This window comes from Macaca fascicularis, chromosome 6 (assembly GCF_037993035.2).
Source record: "Macaca fascicularis isolate 582-1 chromosome 6, T2T-MFA8v1.1".
Lineage (NCBI taxonomy): Eukaryota > Metazoa > Chordata > Mammalia > Primates > Cercopithecidae > Macaca > Macaca fascicularis.
In genome coordinates, this window is record NC_088380.1 from 64,169,337 (window position 1) to 64,189,862 (window position 20,526).

Here is a 20,526-nt window from a genome sequence, read left to right on the forward strand (position 1 = left end):
AAAACTTCCTCAGCCTGACTTTCAGACATACATATTGGTGCCACTATATCTTCATGGCTTCATCTCTTACTATTCTAGAAGCAAACAAAACCATTCATTGTTCCTGGAGCCCAGCTTAAACTTTCCAACATTTGTGCTTCTTTTCTTCTATCCTTTTATTCTCTGCTTTGCATGTCTCTTTCCTCAATCTGCTACTCCATCTGCCCCAAGGCATATAGATTTGTCAAAAACCAACAAAAGCCCCTTCTAGAAACAAACCCTTTTTTTCATCCAAAATTATATGATCACTTGATTTATTAGGGTTTTTAAATTCATTCAACAAGCACTCATTGAGCACCTAACTCTTTGACAGTCAATCTGTCAGACATAGCATTTAGTACCTATGCCAGCATTTACTATCTCAGTTAATAGATCCACCATCACCCAGTTATCTGATGTAGAAATATGAGCACTGTCTTTTATTTCTTCCTGTTTTACGAATAGAATCTCATTGACCACCAAGTTCAATCATTTTGACTTTCTAAATGCCTCTCCAATCTATTGCTCTTTTTCTTCCTATTGCCAATGTCTTAATCCAAACCATTCATTTAGGAGTCTTTTATCTTGTCTCCTTATCTCAGGTTCCACCCTCTCCAGGTCATCCATCTGATTACCATCAGAGCTACATAAGTGAACCTTAGTACATCTCAGGCATTAAAAATAAAACTTCCAGTAATATCTTATTATGTACAGTAGTGATTCTGAGAGCACATGTTAATCACCTGTAGAGCTTTGACAACATATACAAGCCCAGGCTCCATTCTGGATCTACTAAACCATATCTCCCATGAGATACATGGGCATATGAATTTTTCAAGGCTGCACAAGTGATTCTGAAGCTCATTTCTGGCTAAGACCATTGATTTATAATGAAATCTAAACTCGCTAACATAGTGGACAGTGAAACCTCCAAGTATCTATTTCACTGACATCATCTCCTACCACTCTCTTCCATTTGCTCTATGTTTCATCTAAACAGAAATTTTCTGTTTACCTAAACTCCATCCTTTTACTACCTCTGTTTCTCTGCCTGAAATACTTTCTCTGTTATCTTTAAAAAGTCTATTTACTTTTCAAGGCTATCTCTTTTACAAAGCTTTAAAAGGTATCTCTGCCCCTTTTCCTACCCCCTTCCACCTTTATTCACAGCGGACAATACTAGCCACACCCTCATCTCTGCACCCACACTACCCTAGCACTTTCTGAAGATCACAGAAGACCTAGCAGACTCTGCTATTATTTCATTATATTTTCATTAATCATTTTCCCCATTATAGAATACAATACAATACAATACAATACAATACAATACAATACAATACAATACAATATATACACTCTTCTTTTTTCTCATTTCTTTATCATGGTAAAATATAACGTAAAATTTACTGTCTTAACCATTTTTCCTGTATATAGTTCAGTAGTATTAAATACATTCAACCATCACCACCATCCATCTCCAGAATTCTTATCATCTTGCAAAACTTATATTTAAACGGTAACTCCCCATCACTCTCTCCCTGCACCCCTCAGCAAACACCACCCTGCTTTCTGTCTCTGTAATTTTAACTACTTTAAGTAGCTCTTATAAGTGGAATCATGCAGTATTTGTCTTTTAGTGACTGGCTTATTTTACTTAACATACTGTCCTCAAGTTTCATCCATATTGTAGCATGTCAGAATGTCCTTCCATTTTATAATATTTTATTATATATAATAAAATATACATTATATATCATATATGTTTTATATATAATATACATACACATACACACAATATATGTTATGTAATATACATTGTGTGTATGTACATATATACACACACAAAATATTGTATTTTATATTTATATATTTATATTATATATATACACACACATATGCATATACTATATTAATCCAATATATATTTTGAATGGATGATCTAAAGTAATAAACAGAATTACATCCTGATTTCCCAGCAAAAAATATAGAAATTACTTCAAACTGACCTAGCCAGGAATTAATGGTTCTATTCTTCCTCTCAACAATAGATTTAAGATTGTGTATTGCCACTATGGCACCAATTATATTTAACTTTTTGTTTTTCTTAAGTGTATACTTGTCTTAGGTTCCTACTAGATTAGAAACTATTTGTAGGGAAAGACTATCTTATTTATCTGTATTTCCTGTTTGACAAATAACTAGCACAAAATGGATATTTTAAGAATTATTATTAATTTCAAAAGTAAAAAAAAAAATCAGAAATTTTAAGAAATGTTTAAGGAAGAAGAACAGAATTGTATAATAAACGAAAAAAGCCCTTTGGGGAAAACCATTCCAGTGCAGCTACTAAAACTTGCTTTACATGTACAGTATAATTGAATGGTGGTTGTGGGTGAGGAAGCTTGCTGATATTCAGTGATGGCCTTCTACAACAAGAAATAAGGTATTCTGAAAGAAATAGGCAAGAAGAAACACATTCTTTAAATTACTGGTCTCCAAGTGCTGATCTTAAGTGTATTAAAAAATACAGAAAAACATATCTAGCAAAAAGAAAAATTAATTAAAGCTGAACTGCAGCTAAAGTTTCAGCTACTCTTCCCAACAAAATGCACTTTGATTATTCAGAAAGAAATAAAAAGCTTGCTGACTGTGATTTCTCCAGAATCCTAAAACTATCTTACTATATAGGAAGAATTAAAGTTCCCTTAAAAAAAAAAAAAAAAATTATTACACACAAATTCTGGTCTGTTAAGGAGAAGACAAGTGTATTAATCTGTTTTCAAGCTGATAATAAAGACAGCCAAGACTGGGTAATTTATAAAGGAAAGAGGTTTAATTGACTCACAGTTCCACATGGCCGGGGAGGCCTCATGGTCATGGCAGAAGGTGAAGGAAGAGCAAAAACACATCTTACATGGCAGCAGAAAGAGAGCATGTTCAGGGGAACTGCCCTTTATAAAACCATCAGATCTCGTGAGACTTAGTATCACAAGAACAGCATGGGAAAAAACCCGCCCCATCATTCAGTTACCTGCCACCAGGTTCCTCCCATGACACGTGGGAATTATTACAATGCAAGGTGAGATTTGGGTGGAGACACAACCAAACCATATCAGCAAGCATGGAGATTTAGGGAGAGTAGCAAGCAGCAAGCTAACAGATTATTTTGAGGAAATGGAAGCTATCTCTTTTTTGAAAACACATTAGACTGTGCTTTGAATTTTCCAGTGGAATTTTATTTAAGGAGTTAAATTACCCTCTTTGGCCAAATTCCCCAGTTCTGTAAAATTAATACAAAATTAAGCTGACTGTGAGCCTATTTAGAATTTATTTAGAATCTATAAATTTTCAAAATAAATAAAAAAAATAATAAAAAAATTAAAAAAATAGAAAATAAAAATAAATAAATAAAAAAGAATCTATAAATTTTCAAAAAGAATGTGAGAAACTCAACACAAAAAAATGCATACACTGTGGTTAGTAAAATATGAGTAGAGAGTAACTCTCAAGAATCAGGATGATGGTTGTAGCTGTCATTCTCTTGAAACAGAGAAGAAAAAGCTTTATGTGCTAATAGGTTATTGGGACATATGGTGCCTGGAAGCAAGAGTGAGGAGAAAGGGAGCATCAGGGAAGAGAGAAAACAAACATGGAGGGGATTGGGATTTGAAAACTGATCTCTACTTGGTAGCAAGTATAACTGACCATTGATCTCACAGGAACACCTTCAGAGGTGCCTTATGAATAATGCATCTCAGGACAGACTATCTGGTAGAAGGAAGGAAGAACTGACCCATTAGCTCTTCTCTTCTATTGGTCCAATGTTCACTTCTGGGACTTTGACTCTTCCACACTTCCCAGTTACACATGTATGGGTGACTCATGGCTCAGTAGCAGCAGGGAAACTTCACTGTGGGAGGCAAGGGGTCTGTGGCCTTGGCCTGAGATGAGCTGCTTTGGGCTGTGCCAGTGTCATAACACAGGTGATAGTCCAGAAGAGCCCTTGCAGAAGTGGTTAGCAGAAGGAATGAACAAGTGGCCAAGAGCCCTTGAGACAGGTGAGTCTGGGAAGATCTGAGGGGCTGCATAAAAGGTGTCTTATAGAGAATTTCAAAGCTTATGAAAATCCAAAGGATCAAAACGGTTATTGTGCTTGAAATACAATTTGGTTATGAGATTGCTGTAAACCAAGGTAATAACCAAGACCAAAAAATATTTTTTATATATTTTATTTATTAAACATGATATATTATATAGCTTTCATTATAGGAAAGGAGAAAAAAAACATATCAATCTTACAGGGCAATAAGAAACTTCAAAAAAGTTTTTGTTGAATTTGGATGGAAATGCTTTTTATTTGGGGCACTTTGGGTTTATGTTAACAATAGCTTTTATAACTAGTACTAAAAAGGCTGTGAGACTTGTTTTTTAATATCTTGAAGAAGACAGAATATTTGAGCACCTTCAGTGAAGGCCTCTGTGAGTGGCTGGGCAAATATAATCCAAGCACGTAGAGTTCTTGTGGTCTCAAATGATCCAAGAACTGAATGGTAACCACTCAAGGGTATGAATGGATTACATGCTACCTAGACTATCTTCTCTAAATGTCGCTTTTCTACTTTATGCCTTTGATAAGAGCTGGATAGGCAGTTTGATATGTAAAATTATGCTCCCTGAGGAAGACCTCAGGTGCTTATATTCCATCCAATATTTTGGAAACCAGATGCTGACCTTATATTAATATATTTGCTCAATTCTTTCTAGTTTCTGAACTTCTTTCAGTCCCTTGAACTTCTCATACCTCTGCGTCTCTCTTCCCCTGGGCTCTGCCTTTCATAACAAACCATATTCCTCCAACCTTCACCCAGATCAAGCTAATTTATTCTCATCATTCAGATTTTAGCTAGATTCTCATTTCTTCTGAGAAGCTTTTCTTAATCCCGGAGTAGTTTAGTTGCTTATGTAGTGAGCTCTAGAGACAATACTACCCAGTATATCTTACAATGTCTTAAACTGCTTATTTGGTTATCTTTTTTCCTGCTGGATTCTAACTTCCTCAAAGATAAAGAGTCTGTTTATCTTCCCCACTTTTACATCCCAGTGCCTACTCTAGTGCCTGGCACTTAGTGGCTGCTCAATATTCATGGAATGAGTGAGTAAAATTACATAGAAAACAGACCTAGTGAGGTTATCTTAATTAATTGGAGTGTGTTATAAAAATCACAAGGATGTTAGATGGCTATAAACAATCATACTGGAAGCTGCGATGATGCTTATGATGTGCTTCAGACTTGTCCATGTAAAAATATGTGTCATCATGGTCCTTAACTAGGCTAATTTGCCAGATATCTATTTGCTTAAATCTGCAGTTTTGTTGTGGAAAGTCGGGGACCCTGAACGGAGGGACTGGCTGAAGCCATGGCAGAAGAACATAAATTGTGAAGATTTCATGGACATTTATTAGTTCTCCAAATTAATACTTTTATAATTTCTGACGCCTGTCTTTACTGCAGTCTCTGAACGTAAATTGCAAAGATTTCATGGACACTTATCACCTCCCCAGTCAATACCCTTGTGATTTCCTATGCCTGTCTTTAATCTCTTAATCCCATCATCTTTTAAGCCAAGGAGGATATATGTCGCCTCAGGACCCTGTGATGATTGTGTTAACTGCACAAATTGTTTGTAGAGCATGTGTGTTTGAACAATATGAAATCTGGGCACCTTGAAGAAAGAATAGGATAACAGCAATGTTCAGGGAACAAGGGAGATAAAAAAAACTTTCAACTCTGACTGCCGTTGAACTGGGCGGAACAGAGCCATATTTCTCTTCTTTCAAAAACAAATAGGAATATTGCTTTTTCTCAACAAGGAACATCCCTGAGAAAGAGAATGCGTCCCTGAGGGGAGGCCTCTAAAATGGCCACTTTAGGGACAGCTGTCTTTTACAGTTGTAGACAAAAGGATGAAATAAGCCCCGGTCTCCCGTAGCACTCCCAGGGTTATTAGGATGAAGAAATTCCCACCTAATAAATTTTGGTCAGACCGGTTGTCTGCTCTCAAACCCTGTCTCCTGATAAGATGTTATCAATGACAATGCATACCTAAAACTTCATTAGCAATTTTAATTTCGCCCCGTCCTGTGGTCCTGTGGTCCTGTGATCTCGCCCTGCCTCCATTTGCTTTGTGATATTTTATTACCTTGTGAAACATGTGATCTCTGTGACCCACACCCTATTCATACACTCCCTCCCCTTTTGAAAATCGCTAATAAAATCTTGCTGGTTTTATGGCTCAGGGAACATCACGGAACCTGCCGACACGTGATGTCTACCCTGGACACCCAGCTTTAAAATTTCTCTTTTGCACTCTTTCCCTTTATTTCTCAGACCAGCTGACAATTAGGGAAATAGAAAAGAACCCATGTTGAATATCGAAGGTGGGGTTCCCCCAACATCTGGTGCCCATGTGGTTTTTCTTTTTTTCTAAGTGCATGTGGGAACCTGATTCCCTTTGGTAGGTGTGGAGAAACATCATCGGTTCAGTCCACAGAAACGCGTGTTCGACTCCCTGATGACTGGTGAGTAGTCTGTGTATGGTCCGGGTTAACTGTGGGTCACACAGAGTCTGAAAATTATACTTATCTCTTCTATATGAGACTCTGGTTGAAACAGGGAATGATTCGAGTACCCATGGAAAATATGGTCACTCTATTCAGGGCAGTGGTAAAATTCTTTCCTTGGTTTCCTGAAAAAGGAACCTTAAATGTAGACCTGTTAAAACAGGGAATGGTCCAAGTAACCATGGAAAATATGGTCACTCTATTCAGGGCGGTGGAAAAGTACTGCCTTGGATTTCCTGAAAAAGGAACCTTATATGTAAAAGTATTGGATCGTGTTGGTACAGCATTCTGGAAACTGGTCTCAACAGGGAATTTTGTTCTTGTCACCGTTTAGGATGATTGGGCCTTGGTACTTGCCATCCTAATACCTCCTCAATCTTCCTCTCCCACACAGCCCTCATTATCTGATCAGCCTCTCCCTTCAGCTACTCCTCCCCCACCTTACGATGCTAAAAATTCAGTGTCTAACTCTGGTGACTTTGGCTTAACGTTACCCCCTACTTATCTTCTTTTCACGAAGAACTGGTACTTGAAGCTCCTGGCCCTACTCACACAGCCCGGGACCATATATATGCTAATTCTTCCATCTTCAAACCTTTGCAGCATTTGCCTCTGGGCATCACCTAATGGCTCCAGAACCAAACTACAACTTACCTATAATTATTCAGGCCCTCCCCCATCCACTTCAGCCCCTCACCCTCCTGTCATTTGGTTCTTCAGCCAGTCACTTTGCCATCCACTTGGCCTGCTTCTTTGTATCCTTCACACATGAACGCCAGTAATCACCAGTATACTTGTGCTCTTTCTGCTCCCCCAATACCCCTTTCTCACACTCTCATTCCGGTCCGACCCCCTCACCCTCAGTTTCCCTTATCTACGCATGCTTTTCTTGTCACTTCTATGCCGACTCCATCTCAGATGCCTACTCTTGAAACTTCAATGCAACGCTTATTATGCCAAAACAAATAAACACGTGGATTAGATGCGTGGATGTATCCAGATATGCTAGACCCACCTAACTTCTAAGGGGTACAAATGCATCATTATGTATCTGTTAATCTTACCTTTTTAAAAGAATTTAAGGATGCTTGCACTCAGTATGGTCCTACTTCTCCTTATGTTAAAATGGTATTACAAACTTTTGGTATGGAGGTCACTTTACTTCCTTTAGAGTGGGACCTTTTGGCAAAAACTGTTCTGACCCCATCTCGGCATTTATAGTTTCGTACTTGGTGGTCAGAAGAGGCTCATTTGCAGGCTCAACTAAATCGGATTAATGGCATTCTAGTTACTCAGGCCCAGCTCACAGGCTCTGATAGTTTCTCTGATACTTATGCCCAATTAAACTTTGATTCTCTTACCACAGAACAAGTAACAAAGGTGTGTATGAGAGCTTGGGATAAATTACGCGCTCTGGGCCAAGCTCCTGTTTCTTTTACCATGGTTAAACAAGGTCACTCTGAATTATACCCTGATTTTTTAGCTAAATTACAAGATGCTGTTGAAAAATCTGTCTCTGATGAGCGTGCTCAAGGTATTCTCCTTCGTATGTTAGCTTTTGAAAATGTGAACCATGAGTGTAAAATGGCCATGTGTTCTGTCCAATGACAAAATTTACCTGATCACGAGGTGTTGCCTTCATATATTAAAGCTTGTGAAGGCATTGGATCAGACACCCACAAAGCTATTCTGTGGGCATGAGCCATGAAGGACACCAACCAAACTAGTCCCACTAATTCTTTTCTTAGAGCCTACTATAATTGCGGCCAACTTGGTCATAATCGAAAAAATTGCACTGTTAAAAACTTAAAAGCAGCCAAGCCGGCTCAACAAACATGGCCAAATGCTGCTGCTACTGTTTGCCCACGTTGTTGCAAAAGTAAACTTTGGGCAAGTAATTGCTGCTCTAAGTATGATATAGATGGAAACCCCCTGCCACACACCAGGGAAATGGGGAGCGGGGCCAGTCCCAGGCCCCGACATCAAATGGGACACTTCAGACTTAGACCAACATTGCGTTTCCGCTTCAGGCAGTCCCAACGCAACCCCCAGCACAAACATACCTACCTACAGCCAACCCAAATGGGTCCCAGCCTTTCCTTCTGTCTCAGTACAATGCTGGTCCACCTCCACTGTAGGGGGCGGGGTGATTGATCTCTGTAGTACTATTACTCTGTAGTACTAGTACATGTAGTACTCAGTACAAAGCATGAAGGGATTACTAAACCCCTCCCAGTTACTATAAAAGAAAACAGGGCAGGTTTAGGTTATCATTTTTAGTGGCGGCCGCTGCCACGCCTCCTGATCCTATGCCTTTACAATGGAAATCTGACACACCCGTTTGGATTCCACAGTGGGCTGCTCTCTAAAGAAAAACTGGAGGCTTTAACTCACTTGGTTTCTGAACAGTTACAACTTAGAAATGTGGAACCTTCTCTTTCCCCCTGGAATTCTCCTGTGTTTCTAGTAAAAAAGAAATCAGGCAAGTGGTGGATGGTAACCAATTTAAGGGCCATTAATGCTGTAATTAAACCTATAGGGGCCATTCAACCCGGCATGCCTGCCCCTGCTTTAATACCTAAGAATTGGCCTCTCATAGTTATTGACCTTAAATATTTTTTTTTATATTGCGTTACATAAATCGGATTGTGAAAAATTTGCTTTTGCTGTCCCATCTATCAATAATCAGGAGCCTGCAGCTCGTTATCAATGGAAAGGACTTCCTCAGGGAAAGCTGAATAGCCCGACAATCTGCCAGCTTTATGTTGGGCAAGTGCTTTCACCAGTTCGAGCCCAATTTCCCCAGGCCTGTATTCTTCATTATGTTGATGCTACTTTAATTGCTGCCCCCACTGATAAAGAATTAATTGACTGTTATCAAATTTTGAGCCACAGTTTTACAGAGACTGGATTACACATCGCTCAGGATACAATTCAACAGGCACTCCCGTTCAATATTTAGGAATAGTGGTCGATAAACAACGTATTCAACCTCAAAAAGTTCAAATTAGGAGAGATTCTTTGAAAACTTTAAATGACTTCCAAAAACTTTGGGGTAACATTAATTATTTAAGACCTACTTTAGGTATTCCGACCTATGCACTGTCTAACTTGTTTTCTACTCTGTGGGGAGATTCTGATCTCTGCAGTCCCAGGACTTTGACCCCTGAGGCTTTATTAGAACTGGAATTCATAGAGGAAAGAATCCAGACCGCCCAGTTATCTAGGGTACAGCCGTTTCAGACTTTTCAGCTTCTGGTTTTCGCTTCATTACACTCCCCTACTGGACCAATAGTTCAACATAATGATTTAGTGGAGTTGTTTTCTTCCTCATTCTGTGTCAAAAACTTTGTCTGTTTATCTGGACCAAATAGCCATGTTAATTGGACAGGCTCAGTGTAGAATACTTCAAATTTCTGGATTTGATCCGAATTTATTTGTAGTTTCTTTAAATCGGCTCAAAGTTCAAACTGCCTGTCAACATTCCATAGTGTGGCAAATTCGCTTGGCTGATTTCATTGGCATCATTGACAATCATTATCCAAAGAACAAATTGTTTGATTTTATAAAAATGACGTCTTGGGTGGTCCCTCAATTAACCAAAGATCAGCCCATCCCTGAGGCTGTTACAGTGTTCACTGATGCTGGTTATGTAGGTCCTACAGACAAGCTTATTTCTACCTCTTATACTTCTGCTCAAAAGGCAGAGTTAATTGCTGTGATTACTGCCTTACAGGATTTCCTCAAACCTTTAAATGTTGTCTCTGATTCTGCTTATGTTGTACATGCCACTAAAAATCTAGAAACTGCTACTAGCAAACATATTGATAATTCTGAATTGGCTTCATTATTTTCAAGGTTACAACAGGCGGTTCGCCAGCGTAGACACCCTTTCTATATTACACATATTAGATCTCATACCACTTTACCAGGACCCATGTCTGCCGGTAACCATAAAGTCGATTGTTTGGTCTCTTACAACCCAAGAAGCTCAGGAGTTCCATAATCCCACTCATGTCAATGCTGCTGGATTAAAAGATAAATTTGCCCTTACCTGGAAACAGGCTAAGCTTATTATTCACAGCTGCCCTCAGTGTCATGTCTTTGTACTTCCAAATCAGGAAGTACAAAGCGTTAATCCCAGAGGCCTAGCTCCTAATGCTTTATGGCAAATGGATGTGACTCATGTTAGCTCCTTTGGCAGACTGTCATATGTACATGTTTCTGTAGATTCCTTCTCGGGTTTTGCCTGGGCTACTTGCCAAACAGGGGAAGGCACGGCCCATGTTAAAAAAAAATCTGTATTCTTGCTTTGCAGTTATAGGGCTTCCATATCAAATAAAGACAGACAATGCCCGTGGATATGTTAGTAAGACTTTTGATTTATTATGCAACAGTGGGGAATTTCCCATATTACTGGAATCCTTACAGTCCTCAGGGACAGGCTGTGGTGGAACGGGTCAATTGCACTTTAAAAACCCAATTGTCCAGTCTGAACAATGAAAACATGATTTAACTACCCCCTACTCCCAATTACATTTGGCATTGTTTACTTTAAATTTTTTTAATGTTCCTAAAGATAATGATCTAACTGTAGCCAAATGCCATTATACAGGCAAAAAATTCTCTCCAAACGAAGGCAAGCCAGTGTTATGGAAAAACTCCCAAACCAACACCTGGGAACCTGGCACAATTATAACGTGGGGAAGAGGATATGCTTGTGTTTCACCAGGAGATCATCAATCCCCTGTCTGGGTGCCCACCAGGAGACTCAAGCTTCGGGTAAATACTGACAACGAAAACTACAGGGAAAAGATGTCCGTGTCAGAGACTGCCCTCAGATGTGGTGACATCTGTGCCAACTCCTCAGAAGCAGGCACCCCAAATCACAATAGGTGTGATTCATTCCTCTCTGATGGCAATGGAGACCCATCTAACTAATCCCACTTCTAATTACCTTTCTTTTTCTCCTTACAAACCTAAAAATCTCACCATTTCTATTAGCCTAAAAATAACATCCCTCTGTTCTCTTCCTCCTTCAGCACTCAATCTCGCTTGCACTAGGTTTTATTTAATGATTCTCCTCCTTATACTTTCTGTCTCACCAGTTTCCTCTCACATTGATTTAACTGCTGCACAAAATTATTCTTACTGGGCTTATGTGCCTTTTCCTCCACTTATTCAACCTCTCACCTGGATGGATGCTCCTGCAGAAATCTGCACTAACAATAGTGTATGAATGCCTGGAGCTACAGATGATCATTGCCCTGCTCAACAGGAGAAGAAGGCACTGCATTTAATGTTACCATGGGTTATAAATACCCACCTCTGTGCCTTGGACATGCACCTGGTTGTATCCATCTAGAAACTCAAGTCTGGGCTGCTTATCTTCCATATAGATCAGCTACAGAGGAACGAGGACATTTGGTCTCTGGCCTCTCCCTTTCTCCTTTAAAACAAATGAAAGGGGGAAAAATGGGAGATACCCCATACTTTCAATACAAACCTGCAGGAAAACCACACCCTAAAAATTTTGAGGGCCCATCTAAAATTTTAATTTGGGAAGATTGTGTTAACTCACAAGCAGTAATATTAAAAAGTGACTCATATGGTTTAGTAATAGACTGGGCACCAAAGGGCTATTTAAAAAACAGTTGCTCCTCTGGCGGAAGGGAATGCCTGGAGGCTACTTATTTTATTTCTTATCGGGAGAAGAGAATCATCATTCTACTTTGCATAGGAGGTTCAGTTCATTCTTTACCTTAAAGTGGGAAGATAAAGGCATTACCCTCCGTCCCCCGAGGCCTCATGTGATACTCCCCATTCTGAGCCTGGAACACCCCGAATTTTGGAAATTGGCTATTGCCATGTCTGGACTGTGTGTATGGGAAGGGGAAACTATTCTGTCTGTTGTGCCTGCTACAGAGCCTGGCACTTAGTGGCTGCTCAATATTCGTGGAATGAGTGAGCAAAACTACATAGAAAATGCAGACCTAGTGAGGTTATCTTAATTAATTGGGGTGTTTTATAAAAATCACAGGGATGTTAGATGGCTATAAACAATCACACTGGAAGCTGCGATGATGCTTACGATGTGCTTCAGACTTGTCCATGTGGTAAAAATGTGTGTCATCATGGTCCTTAACTAGGCTAATTTGCCAGATATCAGTTTGCTTAAATCTGCAGTTTGTTAAGGACCATAGAGTTGTAGAGGCCAAGGCAGCAGTCTAGTGGCTCCATGGATTTGGGAAAATAAAGGCTACTTCTTTTTTAAAAATGCAGTATTCTGTGTCTGGATCCCCCAGCAGGGTTTGATTTAAGAAATAAATTAATGAATGATTTGTTAGAGAGATAGGTCCTAAATAGGCTTAAGTAAGTGTAGAAATACCAGGTCACCACTGAAAACTTCACTTCCTTCGAAGTGAAAGTATAGAAATACCAGGTCACCGCTGAAACTTCACGTCCTTTCTCAAATGGGTTGTGACCAGAGAGTTTACTGGGTTTCAATTAGAACGTGACCTCCAGTACACGGCCAGGCTCTTTCTAGCACTGTGACTCAGGGTCTGTACCTACTGCAGTGCATTTGAACTTGACTTAAAATCTTCTCCATCCCCGATTTTACTATCTTTCTGTTCTAAGTATGGCATGGCCACAGGCTGCTGTATTTCCTGTAGAAGAATATCATTGGCTTATCTCCCCCTCTCTTATTTATTTACATTCTGCTTTTTATGATACAATGAAGAACTATAAATATAGACGTTTTTTAAGAGCAGGAAATCTGGTAAGCAGATTGATATTTTTTAAAAAATCAGAGACTGAGGATAAAAGTTTAACAATCTCTTCCTATCCGTTTTAAATAATTCATTTCTGTGACATTCAGGGTACCATTGCAGATGTGCTGAAACTGGAATGCAATTTCACCTTCAAATGTTCTCTTCTGCAGTTTTTTCTTTTTCTTTCCCCTCCAAAGCTATACAGTGGTCTTAAATTAAGGTGACTTCATGTTAAATATGAAAGTTAGCCTGCTAATAGCAACTAAGATGTGAGGAGCAATTGCTAAGCCTCTGTTCTGAGCTTTCTAATCTGGCTCAAGACTCCTGTCGACTAAAAGATCAGTTCTGTGTCACAGCTCAGAGCGGGCAGTGGTGGGAGGAGAGCACAGAATTCTGCCCCCAGACTCTTACCACCACCCTACACTGGACCGCAGGGAGTCTCTTCTTTCTCCCAGGATGTTAATGATACATTTGTTATTGCTGGTCGGACCCAACCATAAAACATTATTTTTGTGCAAATAACCCAACTTAAACTCAAATCTATGTTTAGAAGATAGAGGGCTCCTAATCCTCAGCCCCTTCAAAAACAAAAACTCAAAACGCCCTGTTTCCTCCATTGCCTTTGCATCTCAATAAATGACATCTCCATCCTTCTGGCTTATCAGCCTAAAAGCTTTGGAGTTAATCTTAAGTCCTTATTTTCTCAGACTGCACACCCAGTTCTTCAAAAAATACTGTTATATCTTGGGTCTGATTTCAAAACACAGTCTATTCCCAGTATCCGTGGCAGTTATACCCTATAAAGTTGCCACAGACACTGAATTAGCAAATACTGAATTATTGTCCCAGAAGGGAATTACAGGGCTGTTGTCCTGCAAGCCTGCATGACATTTCGCCAAGTAATTAATACATGACTATGTTTTGTCTGAGTTTCTACAGAAATATACCTTATTTAATATATACAGTTGATTCATTAACATTGAACTCAGGACCAGCTGTTCTCTGACTCGTGCCCGAAAGGTGCTTGTCTAACCCATGTTTATTCTATGCGAGGCCCATCACAGTTTTCTTGTGCTCAGGAACAGCAGACAGCACTTCAGCACTCTACTTGAGGGCTATTTAAAACAGCAAAGTCACCTACAATGAGCACAAAAAAATACGAAAAGCATGGCACTAAATACACTGTGAAAGGGCACTCGTTTACAGTGTGAGCAGGGCCTTGTTCAGACTTACTTGGGAACATGTGTGTCAGACAATTCAGATTTCTCACTGCTCTGAGCATGTCTGCAGCTATCCATGAAAGCATCATGGGTGTTGATTTTGAGGTTACAAATCAATTTTAGCAAACAGGTGAATTTGCAAATTTGGAATTTGTGAGTAATGAGACAAACTGCAGAATTATAATTCCCACCATTTTTCACCACGTCTACTGCATATTAGTTTGCTAGGGTTGTTGCAGCAAAATACCACAAACTGGGTAGACTCAACAGCAGAAATATATTATCTCACAGTTCTGAAGGCTAGAAGTTGCCAAAGTGTCCACAAGATTGATTCTTTCTGAGGGCTCTGAGGGAAAATCTGTTCCGGGACTCTCTTCTAGCTTCTGGTAGCCTCAAGCAGTCCTTGCCTGTAGAGTGCATTCTCCTTTTGTCTTTGAGGGAGGATAAGTAGGACTAGGAGGCCCCACTGACTTGCCCCCTTGGGAAGCCCAGTGGGCCCCTTTCCCAGCAGACTCCACACCTCTTGCACCCCCGTGCCTCAGCACCTAACTCTTTTGCAAGGTAAGCAGTCCTAAAGTCCCCCAGCAAACTGCCAGATTGTTACACATTGCTAATACCCAGTACAGGAAAGGGAACTAGAGCCCGTTATTCCTGAGATAGCTTTCCCAATCTCCAGCCAATCAGCACTGAATGCCCAGGAAACTACTAGCTGCAAATTCCAGCCTTGTGAGAGCCAGGGGCTTCTCTAGGGTCCTGGATATACACCTAGGCTCTTCATCAACAAAATTTTTGAAGTTTTGTGTTTCTATAGGAATTTATCATTTTTAGCTAAGTTTTCAAATGTGTTAGCACGTAGCCCTTTGTCATCTGCGCCCTTTCCCTCCCGTGTTCCTCCAGCTCCTGCAGCATTGCACCATTCCTAGCCACAACCTTAACAGCACGCAGGGCCCTGGAGTCTAGGCCCCATCTTCCTGCCTTCCTGTCTAGTCTCCAGATTTAGCTCATAGTAACCTTTCCCTAATTTTAATAGTAAAAATCACACCCCTAGGTGGAGATTTTATAAGCTAATGATACATGCGATATGTTTTCAAGCATGTAGATATTGAGCACATTCTCCAACTGCAGGTCCTCCTTTGCATACTTGACCTCACCAGTATTTTCTGAATATGCACATACAGCTCCCATAAAAGGAATTCCTCTTAAGGCACTAGCTGCTGTCTCTCCCTCTGAGCAACCCGCTCGGCCTCAGAGTCTACTTTGGCTTTGCAATAAACCTCTTCACCTACTCTTACTTTGGACTTGCTCTCAAATTCTTTTGTGTGGTGAAGTCAAGAACCTGAAGCAGCGCAGCCGACCGAAAACATCTTCACATTGTCTTTTCTATATATAAGTCTCACTCTGTGTCCAAATTTCTACTTTTTATAAGGACCTAGTCATATTGGATTGGGGCCTACTCTAATAACCTCATCTTAACTTCATCTGCAAAGACTATTTCCAAATAAGGCCACATTCACCAGTCCTGGGGTTATAATGTCAGCATCTTTTGGGAGGACACAACTCAACCCACAATACGCTGCTGCCACCTGGTTATGCCACCATCATCTCATCTACATTGTTGGAACCGCTTAACTGGTCTTCCTGCGTTTACTACTGGTCCAGCCCCCAGAATCTTCCCAGGACAGCAGCTGGAGTGAGCTTTTAAAACTGTAAATCAGATCTTGTCACCCTTCTGCTCCAAAGCTTCACAGCATCCCGCCTCTCCTGGATTAATGCCAAAGCCATTACAATAGCCTACCAGACCCCGTACAATTTGCCCACTGCTTCTCTACCCTCGTCTTCTGCTGCTTATCTTCTCCACGTGCCGCCAGTTTAGCCACACCGGCTTCTTTGCTATTCCTAGAACATTCAAGACTTGCCTGTACCTAAGAACATTTGCATCTGCTGTCCCACTGCCTGGAAGTTTTTTCCCTCAGACACCCTTCTGGTAGCCCCCATCCCTCCTTCATGTCTTCGCTGTAATGTCACCTTCTCAGGAAGGCCTTCTTTTCTTCCCCCAACCTATTTCTTATTGCAACCTTCTGCAGTCCTTTCTATTCCCTTTCTCTGTTTTATGTCTTTTTCATAGCATTTATCGCCCTATGAAATATATATATAATTTATTTATTTACTGTGTAAATAAGAATGCAAGCTGCTTGGGACAAGGATCTCTGTCCGTTCTATGTGGTATTATATTCTCTGTGCCTAGAATAGTCGCTGGCATGTACTAGGTATTCCATAAATATTTCTTGAATGAATGACCGTATGAATGACAGAACAAGAATTATATAAGACTGGATCTTATTCACTTTGTATCTCCACAGTCTAGCATAGGCCCAGGCACATATCAATTATATGTTTTCTACAACAAAAAAAAAATGATGACTGAGAGCTGGAATAGTATCAGATCATTATGATGAAAACAAACCAATGCTTTCAATTCAAATCACACATGGAGGCACTGCTTATTTTACCAGAGCTTTGCTTATATGAGACTCTTCTTCTTCCCAGTAAGATGGAGAGAATATGTGGGTAGGACTGATAAAGAGAAAAAAAAAAAAAAAGTGTCTTATCTTACATAGTAAGTAATGTGACTTAAAGTTACCTGATTAGTTACTGTAGCACATTCTTTCCCTAAAACAGCGTTTTATTTTTTGGATGGGGGTATATTTGCACATAAGTTAGTGCCAGTGAAGTACAGCACAAATGTCAGACATCTGAAAGAACCAAAGATGCCCTGTAACCTGATGAGAAATGTCTGCTCATTTCTCCGTTCAAAGTTTCTCTTACTGTTTTGGTTTCCAGCCAGGGTTCTCTTGTTTTTTTTTCACCCACTCATACCTTCATTTGCTGCACTTGGTTCTGGCTTGTCTCAATAAATTCCCCAGGCTGAACACTGAGAGAGAAAATAGCTCCATAAAGAATGAAGATATGTGAAAAAAAGAGTAAAGCCCTGAATTAAAGATGTCTTAGTTAAGCATTTCACTAAGTTTCTGTTCAGACCAAACAGACAAACCTGGGCTTACATTCTGGTTTCAGAAAAGTGTCTGTGTGTGTGTGTGTGTGTGTGTGTGTGTGTGTGTGTGTGTGTAACTCAGGAAATAGCAAATAGCTCAAAACACATGTTAGCAGTTAATGTGCTGGTTATGTATACAGAAGGAGCTAAGAGAATAGAGAGAGACACTTGTCCTCTATGACTTTGTGTTGTGGTCAACTCAACTGTACTTTGGCCTCACTGAACTTCGGAAGTGGTCATATTTCCATAAATATTGACACTACAGGGAAGGCCAGAAGCTAAATTATGTAGATGCAGCCTTACCCAAGTCAGGCTATATAGGGAATTTAAAGATTAAATAAAAGACTTAGACTGTTGAATAAAAGGTATTATGTAAATATGATTGCTATTTGTACTGTTTCACTTGCACTCTGAAAATATACTCCCTCGCAGCTCTTAATATGCAGTTTTGTGTTACAATATTTACTGCAAATACCAGCATTTTCTAGCATTTTTCTTGGTCTCCCTCTATTGCAATATGCATATCCTCTTTTCTTTGAAATTAGTTACTTGCCTTTGAGGGTAGATTTGTCTTAAAGGACAATAATTACACCTGTCACGTAACTCCTCAGACGAAGTTGTGATAAGAGCCTATTTTCTAGTCCTAGATATTCAGCTGGGTTTTGGTTGGCATTATAATGATTGCTTTAAAGCAAATATTGTTGATTATTCTGTTTAGAAAACAGAGTTCTGGGTTTTAAAAAATAACAGTTACATTTATGACTTACTTGAACCTTACAAGTATTTTCAGGACCATCATGAATATGCTCTCCAGCAGGAGTCTGCTTCCTAACCTAACCTCAGCCAATGTGTTCTGTACCTCATGATACATGTTATTGACCCTCATTTTCTATTTGCCCGGTCAGCAAGAAATATGCACTCAGTAACTGCATTGTGAATGAGTAGAAAGGCCAAATCTTCTGAGTCTAAATTGATACGACCCCAGTCTACTCTCTACATATTTTCAAGTCTTTGACATTGTTTGCTAAATGTAGGATTCCTTTCTATAGCTGGAAAATTCTGGAGTCCTTATCTAGAATTTATCTTTCCAGTTCAGTTAACTAAGATAATTATCCTAGTTATCAGTTACAAACCAACCTCGCCTATGTACCCCCTTCTTAAAAACAAAACAAAAAAGACATTAAAGGAAACTAAAAAAAAAATTAGAAAAACAGCACATTAGACATGGGAGTTCACCAGAGAAGATAGGTCATGGTATATGATGTCTGATTCTGTTCATGTTAGAGCCCATATTAAGTATTCTCACATACTGTTCCCTTTCTAGACCATCAATTTTCAAAGCAAGGATAAAAATTATAATGTAAGTACAATAACTTACAAGCAGCCCAAGCATATGTCACAGTTTCTGTGTCCTCAATCTCATGGTGTCTACTTACAGAATAACACTTGGTTCACATTTAAAGCCTATTGTATCCTACAACCTAATTTTTACTTATAAATACCAAATGATTCTTTTTTATACTTTTTCTTTCCATAGCATACTGAAAACAATCATTAGTGAATGGTAGGAGAGGAAAGAGATGTCACAAGGCCTTAATGTATTTTTAGTTGGTTTCCAAACTTTGTTTTAACCAAATACCCTTAGTAATTAAGACTTTTTTGGGTTTAAGTCCCTTTGCCCTCTGGTTTTTCTTGCCTCCTGGTTTAGGGAGCATCTCAGTCTTGTTAGTATCTGGTTGTTGGGCCAGCGATGCCTCCTCTAGATCAGAAGCCAGGCCAGGCAGGGGCCATGTGTAGGCATGGGAGAGCACAAAGCAGTTCACGAGCCCAGAGTCAGCTACTACAGGATTTTTGCTAAGTTTTGGGCTATTGACAGCATCCTGGACCTCACGCCTGGGCCTGAATGAGGCTCTTTCTTAAGTGTTTTTGCAAGTTTGTGTTTTATTTATGGAGCGACTTATCCCTTCTATTCAGAGCAGCCCCACCCAGCCATCCCTTCAGCCTCTGGGCTCCTACCTCTTCAAAGCAGACCCACCTGGTTGGTCTCCATCCTGTGCTGGGAGCCCAGCCACCATGCTCATGGGTATTTTTCCTCATACAGTTTATACCCAGTTATTTATATAAATCTTTGTTATGTCAACTTGTTTGTATTGCCTATTTTGATTATAAAATAAAATATCTTGGCCAGGCATGGTGGCTCACGCCTGTAATCCTAGTATTTTGGGAGGCTGAGGCGGGTGGATCATGAGGCCAAGAGATTGAGATCAGCCTGGCCAACATGGTGAAACCCCATCTCTACTAAAAATACAAAAATTAGCTGGATGTGGTGGCACGCACCTGTAGTCCCAGCTACTCAGGAGGCTGAGGCAGGAAAATCGCTTGAACTCAGGAGGCAGATGTTGCAGTGAGCTTAGATCGTGCCACTGCACTCCAGCCTGGGCAACAGAGCAAGACACCTTCTCAGAAAAATATATATCTTCACAGAAAAAAAAATCATCAAATATGTGTCTACTCAAAGTTGACTAAACTCAAGATTAGGGACATAGCCCTCCACCAGATTGGCTCAGTTCCAACACCAGCTGCAAATTTGGGAATCCCCAGGGCCACCCTCACTCCTGACCAGCTGTCTACAAATTTGGGGTTTTCTGTGACCCCTTTTAGGTTTGATAATCCACTAGAATGACTCACAGAAATGACTCAAGAAAGCACTAAAGTTATGATTACAGTTTTGTTATAACAAACATACAAATTAGAACGAGCCGAAAAGACAGATAGGCAGGGCAAGATCTGGGAATGTTCTAGAGCAGAAGCTTCTGATGTCCTCAGGGACATTACCCT

General features: G+C 39.9%; 1 protein-coding gene and 1 long non-coding RNA gene across 3 annotated transcripts in view; one reads left to right on the forward strand and one right to left on the reverse strand.

Moving 5' to 3' along the window:
- The window catches only part of LOC102132926 (uncharacterized), a 58,125-nt gene extending 38,344 nt beyond the window's left edge, over positions 1–19,781 (reverse strand). Inside the window, exon 1 of the long non-coding RNA XR_001491413.3 lies at positions 19,724–19,781. This is a non-coding gene — a long non-coding RNA (uncharacterized lncRNA). The remainder of the gene's footprint in view (positions 1–19,723) is intronic.
- RAB3C (RAB3C, member RAS oncogene family) overlaps positions 1–20,526 on the forward strand; it is a 293,496-nt gene that overhangs the window by 147,457 nt on the left and 125,513 nt on the right. The window lies entirely within an intron of this gene.